Genomic DNA, 9,431 nt, shown 5'->3' with positions numbered 1-9,431 from the left:
TGATGACCTGTTTGCAACGCTAGCCGGGGGGAAGTCGTTCACAAAACCGGATCTGATGTCGCATTACATGGCACAGGAGCTGGTCGACACGTCAAAGAAACTTACGTGCATCAACACTCATAAAGGACTGTTTATCTACAACAGGTGCCCTTTTGGAATTCGTTAGGCTACAGCCATATTTCAGAGGAACACGGAGAGTCTATTGAAGTCCATCTCCAGAACCGTCGTGTTCCAAGATGACATACTGGTCACAGGTCGTGACTCCACTGAACATCTGAACAATCTGGAAGAGGTTCTACATCATCTGGACAAAGTGGGACTCAGACTGAAACGCTCGAAGTGCGTCTTCATGGCACCGGAAGTCGAATTCCTGGGGAGGAAAATTGCTGCTGACGGTATCAGGCCTATGGACTCGAAACCCAAGGCCATCAAAAATGCACCCAAGCCTCAGAATGTGACGGAGCAGCGTTCGTTCCTTGGTCTACTCAACTACGTCAGTAATTTCTTACCTAGATTGAGCACCTTATTAGAGCCACTGCACATGCTGCTAAGAAAAGGCAACGACAACTGGGCATGGGGTGCATCTCAAGATAGAACTTTTGAGAAAGCTACTAATCTGTTTTGCACTAACAAGCTGCTGGTACATTATGATCCGTGTAAGTGCCTAGTATTGGCCTGTGATGCTTCATCATATGGAGTTGGTTGCGTGCTCCAACAAGTTAACAACCTGTTGCATATGCTTCAAAAAGTTTGTCAAAAGTGGAAAGAGCCGACAGCATGGTAGAGAATGAAGCACTAGCCTGTGTGTATGGGGTTAAAAAGATGCATCAGTACCTGTTCGGTTTGAACTGGAAACAGATCACAAGCCACTCATTTCATTGTTTTCGGAAAACAAAGGTATCAATACCAATGCATCATCCCACATCCAGAGGTGGGCGCTGACAATATCTGTCTATGATTATATCATTGCCATAGACCTGGCACTGAGAATTGTGCTGATGCACTGAGCCGTCTGTCATTGCCCACACCGGAGGTGGAAACGCCACAACTGGCAGACCTACTGTTAGTCATGGATGCTTTTGAAAGTGAAGGAACCCCTGTCACGGCTCAACAAGTTAAGACCTGGATCAGCCAGGACCCGATATTATCGGTTGTGATTGGTCTGCCATACCAAGCAAATGTGTGAGGAGACCAAACATTACATCCGTTGCAAAGACGGACTATCCATTCAATCAGATTGTATATGTGGGGTAATTGTGTTGTTATGTCCAAGAAAGGCAGAGAAAAATTTGTGCATGATCTACATAGCACGGTTCCCGGTATTGTCATGATGAAAGCCATTGCCAGGTCTCATGTATGGTGGCCTGGAATTGACTCTGATCTGGAATCATGTGTGCATCAGTACAACACTTGCATGCAGCTTAGTAAAGCACTAGCGGAATCGTCGCTGAGTCTGTGGTTGTGGCCATCTAAACCATGATCCAGGATCCACATCGACTTTGCAAGTCCCTTCCTGGGAAAGATGTTCTTAGTTGTGATGGATGCTTATTCCAAATGGATAGAGTGTACAATCATGTCATCCAGCACATCCACAGCTACCATTGAGAACCTTCGTGTCATGTTTGCTACGCATGGTCTGCCTGATATCATTGTAAACAACAACGGATCTTAACATAGAAAATAGGTGCAGGAGTAGGCCATTTGGCCCTTCGAGCCTGCACCACCATTCAATATCATGGCTGATCATTCATCTCAGTACCCCTTTCCTGCTTTCTCTCCATACCCCTTGATCCCTTTAGCCGTAAGGGCCATATCTAACTCCCACCTGAATATATCCACCGAACTGGCATCAACAACTCTCTGCGGTAGAGAATTCCTCAGGTTAACAACTCTCTGAATGAAGAAGTTTCTCCTCCTCTCAGTCCTAAATGGCTTACCCCTTATCCTTAGACTGTGTCCCCTGGTTCTGGACTTCCCCAACATTGGGAACATTCTTCCTGCATCTAATCTGTCCAGTCCCGTCAGAATTTTATATGTTTCTATGAGATCCCCTCTCATCCTTCTAAACTCCAGTGAATACAGGCCCAGTCGATCCAGTCTCTCCTCATATGTCAGTCCTGCCATCCCAGGATTCAAGGCTGGTGAACCTTCGCTGCACTCCCTCAATAGCAAGAACATCCTTCCTCAGATTAGGAGACCAAAACTGAACACAATATTCCAGGTGAGGCCTCACCAAGGCCCTCTACAACTGCAGTAAGATCTCCCTGTTCCTATACTCAAATCCCCTAGCTATGAAGGCCAACATGCCATTTGCATTCTTCACTGCCTGCTGTACCTGCATGCCAACTTTCAATGACTGATGTACCATGACACCCAGGTCTCATCACATCTCCCCTTTTCCTAATCTGCCGCCATTCAGGTAATATTCTGCCTTCGTGTCTTTGCCACCTAAGTGGATAACCTCACATTTATCCACATTATACTGCATCTGCCATGCATTTGCCCACTCACCTAATCTGTCCAAGTCACCCTGCAGCCTCTTAGCAGCCTCCTCACAGCTCACACTGCCACCCAGCTTAGTGTCATCTGCAAACTTGGAGATATTACACTCAATTCCTTCATCTAAATCATTGATGTATATTGTAAATAGCTGGGGTCCCAGCACTGAGCCCTGTGGCACCCCACTAGTCACTGCCTGCCATTCTGAAAAGGACCCGTTTATCCCGACTCTCTGCTTCCTTTCTGCCAACCAGTTCTCTATCCACGTCAGTACATTACCCCCAATACCATGTGCTTTAATTTTTGCACACCAATCTCTTGTATGGGACCTTGTCAAAAGCCTTTTGAAAGTCCAAATACACCACATCCACTGGTTCTCCCTTGTCCACTCTACTAGTTACATCCTCAAAAAATTCTAGAAGATTTGTCAAGCATGATTTTCCTTTCATAAATCCATGCTGACTTGGACTGATCCTGTCACTGCTTTCCAAATGTGCTGCTATTTCATTTTTAATAATTGATTCCAACATTTTCCCCGCTACTGATGTCAGGCTAACCGGTCTATAATTCCCCGTTTTCATTCTCGCTTCTTTTTTAAAAAGCGATGTTCATTAGCTACCTTCCAGTCCATAGGAACTGATCCAGAGTCGATAGACTGTTGGAAAATGATCACCAATGCATCCACTATTTCTAGGGTCACTTCCTTAAGTACTCTGGAATGCAGACTATCAGACCCTGGGGATTTATTGGCCTTCAATCTCATCAATTTCCCTAACACAATTTCCTGACGAATAAGGATTTCCTTCAGTTCCTCCTTCTCACTAGACCCTTGGTCCCCGAGTATTTCCGGAAGGTTATTTGTGTCTTCCTTCGTGAAGACAGAACCAAAGTATTTGTTCAACTGGTCTGCCATTTCTTTGTTCCTCATTATAAATTCACCTCATTCTGTCTTCACTAAACTTTTTCTCTTCACATATTTATAGTATCTTTTGCAGTTAGTTTTTATGCTCCCAGCAAGCTTCCTCTCATATTCTATTTTCCCCCTCCTAATTAAATCCTTTGTCCTCCTCTGCTGAATTCTAAATTTCTCCCAGTCCTCAGATTTGCTGCTTTTTCTGGCCAAATTATATGCCTCTTCCTTGTTTTTAACACTAACCTTAATTTCCCTTGTTACCCACTGTTGAGCCACCTTCCCCGTTTTATTTTTACTCCAGACAGGGATGTACAATTGTTGAAGTTCATCCATGTGATCTTTAAATGTTTGCCATTGCCTGTCCAACATTGTACCATTTTGTTTATATTGCCTCTCCTACCAAAATCGATCACTCCACTGCATTAAATTTATGTGCCATGTGTCTGCCCATTTCACCAGTCTGTCACTATCCTCCTCATTGTTTACTACATTTCCGAGTTTCGTGTCATCTGCAAACTTTGACATTATACTCAAATCCAGGTAATTAGTATATCAAAAAGAGCATTGAGGAAGCCCATTGTATAGTTCCCTCAGCCTAGAAATTGGCTTCCTTAGCACCTCCCATTATCGCTTCCGGGGGGCGATAACAGGGCACTAACTAATTAATAATGGGGAACAGGGAAATGGCAGAGTCTTGGTGAGAATGTTGGTGAGACCACACCTAGAGTACTGTGTACAGTTTTGGTCTCTTTATTTAAGGAAGGATATAGTTGCATTGGAGACAGTTCAAGTTGATTCCTGAGATGAAGGGGTTGTCTTATGAAGGAAGGTTAAGCTTATACTCATTGAGCTTATACTCATTGGGTTGGACTTTCCACTTAGATCGCTAAGGGCCCAAAAAATGGGCGATGTTCCAGCCTTAGCAATGTTTCAGCTCTCAGGATCGCTGGAAGATCGCCCATTTTTCGGATCGCTACATTTGCCTTTTTTTGGAGGCGATAGGTCAGCGATGTGAATAGGGCCTCAGCGATGTGGAAGGCAAGATGTCCCTAGCAACGCCCTTTCTGCACATGCCTTTTTTTTTGCAAAGATGTTATCCTGCGATTCGGGAGGTCAGGGGTCATCCAGGCATGTGCAGAAGGTAAGGGGGAAAAGAGAGAGAGAGAGAAAGGCATTTGAGAGTAGAGAGAGAGAGAGAGAGAGAGAGAAAAGTTAAAAGCAATTAATTTGTTATTAATATTAATATGTCAGGGCACTAGTCTGACAGTGGGAGGAGGGGGAGGAGGAGGGCAAAGCCAATGAGGCCCTAGCAAGTGAGGTCCATAGCTGGTGGGGCCAACTAACCTGGAGTGGGCGAGGGAAACCTCCATCTTGGGCCTACCGCAAACTGTGGAATGAGATCGCTGTCGTGGTCTCAGCGGTGTCCAACGAGGCGAGCGGTTCGAACCAGTGCTGCAAGTGCTGGAGCAGCCTGGTTGCTTCGGCAAGAGTAAGTATTAAATATATTTTACATTGTTATGATCCACAATATGTAAATCTCCTGGATTGAAATTAAGCTGGTTATTCTTGCTTATAATCCCTGCTAAGATCTGGCAGGGCTCGGAACCTGCGCCCTTTTTAGGTCTTTTTAAGTCTAAATTTGACACTGTCTCCTTTTGGATTACATTGGTGGATGGGGCACGACTGAGCAATGAGGGGTCTGGTGACCTTTACCCAGACTGTGTCAGTCTCTCCAGCTACTGGCACCTACACAGTGAGCCAGCCTGGACTGGGGGAGAGCTGCCCTGGCTCACTGTCTGCCCTGAGACACTTTCGGACATTAGCTCCTGTCATTCCGGAGCGGTCCTGATTATCTCCCCACCTCCCCCCCCCCCCCCCGCCCCCCGGGGGCCCTCATGGAGATTGTAGTCTAGATGTTTTGTGTCAAGCATTAGATTCTAAACACGCTCTTATGAAATATTTTATCCGAACATAGATGTTATAACCATGCATCAATTGTGGATACAAACCATATGAGCATATAACGTTGGAACCTGTTGTCTTTCCATGATAGTACCTAAGTTCATGCCATGCTCTTGTCACATTTGCAGATGAAGATATCTAACAACAGAACTGAGCAGAGGCGCATCGGAGGAGGCCCTGCTCAGCTGCAGCTGCTGACAGACCTCGAGGAGCGTGCAGTGGCACTTGTGGGGTCCCACAGTCGTTCGGCCACCACCAGTGGTATTGCAGAACCCTCCCTTGCGTCACGTGAGTAATGTGAAAAGCAGTGTTAATTCCAAGTAATGTAACGTCATTTCATTATAATATACGAATTATGTCATGTTATGCATGCAGCTTCTGTGCTACTCTCAGGTTACCAACATAAGAACGTAAGAAATAGGAGCAGGAGCAAGCCATCTGGCCCCTAGAGCCTGCTCTGCCATTTGATAAGATCATTGCTGATCTGATGTAGGGCTCAGCTCCATTTCCCTTTCCGCTCCCCATAAACCTTCACTCCCTTATCATTTTGTCTATCTCTGGCTCAAATATAGTCACTGATCCAGCCTCCACAGCTCTCTGGGGCAGTGAATTCCACATAGATGTACTACCATATGGTACATTAATATGTAACGTGTCTCGGTCACATTTATTATAGTGCTGCTCCTCCTACATATGCCAGCGCAGCGCAAGAATCATGTGTACCCTTCTGTTCTAATAAGCTCAATAAGCTCAATTGTATTTTGCAGGTCACCCAGCTCCAGAGGGTGGCCGCACCTGCACTTGCCCCATTGCAGGTGGTCATCACCACGGGTGCTGAGGAGACCACCGAGCCGGAGGAGAAGGAGGTTATGGAAACCAAGGAGGATGCCCCTTGCATCTCTGAAGATGTTGTACCTGCGGCCACTTCGTTGTTGTCTTCAACAGAAGTAGTAGTGGGTTCCAGCAGTTGACTCCAAGACGTATAGTGTCCACACCGACCCCACGGAGGTGAGTCAGCGATGTTGGCACGCGTTGCGACGGGCAGATCGATACGAGGGCATGCACAGACTGTGCATGGAGAGCATCACGATAAATCGTGAGCTCCTCCAGGTGTTTGGTGGGTTGACGGGGAACATTGCCAGGATGTCCACTTGCATATCGGAGGATATGCAGCTGATGATCAGGGAAATGCATGAACGGACCTGCGCCATCCATGCCTTGCGGCATGCGAGACTGTCGTGAGACGGCACTGCGCTCCAAGGTGCCGTCCCACCAACATAGATGTGAGTCAGGAGGAAGAACTTCCTTTGGGCTCAAAAGTTGTTTCGTCAGAAACGTCTTCTCCTCCACCACCCCGAGAGGATCCTGCCACCGTCACCCACTCCCTGTTCCCCCCCCCCCCCCACACAGCAGGAAGTCTTGAGGTTGCCTACTGCAAGTCGTCCTGGTCCCATTACCCGTGGATTAAACTGGGGTGCTAAGACAGGGGGGTGGGGGGAGGGGGGGTACAGGATCTGGAGGGAAGCGTGGCCGCAGGTAGGGAGGGGGTGTTTTATTGTTATTGTCGTATGTTCTTATTGTTGTTGTTTTTCAAATTTATTGTTGGGTGACTGTTGGGGATGGGGGGGGGGGGTGTTACAGTTAAAATAAGTTAAATTGTTAAATTATTAAAACATTTTATTGAATTTTACAATTGTTGTGCAGTGTCTTCTAATAACGTAATGTAAGGTAAAACATGAATACAATTGTTGGAAAACAGTGTCCAGGCCAGGCCAGACAAGGATGTAACATAACGCAACTGCAACTGTTGTCTTTCCGTAACTTGTTTCACCAGTATTGAGTTTCAAGAGTTCATGAAAATCAATGGTATCAAACATGTGAGGTCAGCACCATTCAAACCCGCTTCCAATGGACAAGCAGAGCGTGCGGTCCAAACTATCAAGCAGAGTATGAAACGTGTAACTCAAGGTTCACTGCAAACTCGCTTGTCATGCATATTGCTTAGTTACAGGACAAGACCCCATACCGGGGTCTCCCCTGCTGAACTATTGATGAAGAGAGGTCTCAATACCAGGCTCTCTCTTGTCCACCCTGACTTGAATAATCGTGTCGAATACAGACGTCACAGTCAGCAAGTGTATCATGATCGTGCTACTGTGTCACGTGACATTTCTATCAATGATCCTGCATATGTACTGAATGATGGTCAAGGTCCCAAATGGATCGCCGGTACTGTTACAGCCAAGGAGGGTAACAGAGTGTTTATCGTTAAGCTCAAGAATGGGTAGACATGCAGGAAACATGTCGATCAGATAAAGCTGCGGCACACAGATGAACCGGAACAGTCTGAGGAAGACACAATCAGTGACCAACCAACCTACCCTCAGTCATCAGAGGACTCCACTGTCATCAATGAATCTGGACTTTCAATCACTGACATAGTCAATGAATCTGGACTTTCAATTTCTGACGTGGTCATTGCCACTCCCATCAGATCGGCTACCCAGCCCCCAGTCATAACAGACTCAGAACGCTCGCCCAAGGCTGAAGTTGAACTGAGACATTCAACTTGGGAGCGGAAAGCCCCGGACCATCTCAATTTGTAAAAAGACTGTTACTAATATCTTAGCGGGAGATATTGTCATGTATGTATGCTTGGGTTTACTAGCCACCAGGTAGCGCCACTGTCGGAGGTCATTGGGCTGTGCGCACGTGTGTGCGGCCCAGGTATAAAAGGCCAGCCATCTTGTAATGTAATCACTTTGGGTCTTAATAAAGTAGAGCCAGGTTTGTACCTGTTTGGAGTTTACAGTATTCAGTCTATTGAGTTATTGCATACACAACAGTAAGTCTATGTAATTTGTTCCATCAGGGTACTGTAGATTTTTTTACTTCCATCTGTAGAATCATAAAATATATCCTTAATGTCTCATACCCATTGTATGTTCCCTAATTATTGTTCTTTATATATTCTGATATATTCTACTGAATTTCCGCTCTCCCTCCCACCTACAACACGCTCTGTTACCACCATCCAGGCTTGTGCCAGCACAGTGTTGGTGCCCTGCCATACTCAGTTGGCAGCTGGAGTGTCTGTTCCATGGTAAAACAAACTATTGTTAGTTCTTCCTGTCTCTCAAATGAAGGGCATGGCTACATGGATATTGTTTTACATGGCAGCACAGCTAAGAATTGATAAAATTTGTTCCTACTGTGACTTTGAGTTATGAGTTTCAGGGAGCCTGGGGATTTAGATCACCTATTATGGGATAGTTCACAACCAGCTTAACTCCAGCACTTCCAGGTCCTGTCCTAATGATTTCACTTTGTTTTAAAAAAAGAATAATTGTACCTCAGTGAAACCTGTTTTAATATCCTGTCATTTGAAATGATATTCTGCCTAGCAAAGAAACGAACATTTAACCATACCCTATTGACTTCTATGTCATTTACTGATTTTTTTTCTCTCGTAATAGAATCCTTTTAATGTTAAAAGTGTTCTGGGTTAAAGTACCTCAGCTAACCGCAACTGAGCAGAACGTAACCAACCTGAAAGGTTCCACATCTGGCCTGAATGTGGAGCCTGTCATTAGCCACACGTATCATTAGCTGTGGAAAGTACTGACTGCAGCTAACTCATTAATCTCTTCTGGGGCTCTTTTTCTGTGCTTAATTTCATAAAGCTCACTTTTATAAAACGGCTTGCTTAATATCTGGTCAGCATGATGAAAACAATAAAGAAAGAAAGACTTGCATTTATATAGCGCCTTTCACAACCACCTGCCGTCTCAAAGTGCTTTACAGCCAATGAAATATTTGAACTGTAGTCACTGTTGTAATGTAGGAAACACATTTTAAATAGGGCTAAGAGGGAGCTGCTTTTCTCTGATCATTAATGGTCCACCATCAAATCGTTCCAAAGTCAACGATAGTTGATTTTGCATTTCTGAAGTGGAGTTTGAAATCAAGTAATATTACAGCTTCAAAACCAGGCACATTCCAAACACAAGCACATTCCCACTAATTCAGGAATGAAAAGGTTAATTTTCCATTGCTG

General features: G+C 45.2%; 1 long non-coding RNA gene across 1 annotated transcript in view; it reads left to right on the top strand.

The window, feature by feature from the left end:
* Positions 1-5,578: 5,578 nt before the first annotated feature.
* Positions 5,579-9,431, top strand: part of LOC139280507 (uncharacterized) — a 105,753-nt gene continuing 101,900 nt past the window's right edge. Inside the window, exons 1-2 of the long non-coding RNA XR_011596712.1 lie at positions 5,579-5,662; positions 6,142-6,382. This is a non-coding gene — a long non-coding RNA (uncharacterized lncRNA). The remainder of the gene's footprint in view (positions 5,663-6,141; positions 6,383-9,431) is intronic.

This window comes from Pristiophorus japonicus, chromosome 15, assembly GCF_044704955.1.
Source record: "Pristiophorus japonicus isolate sPriJap1 chromosome 15, sPriJap1.hap1, whole genome shotgun sequence".
NCBI lineage: Eukaryota > Metazoa > Chordata > Chondrichthyes > Pristiophoridae > Pristiophorus > Pristiophorus japonicus.
This window is presented reverse-complemented; position numbering and strand designations above follow the sequence as displayed.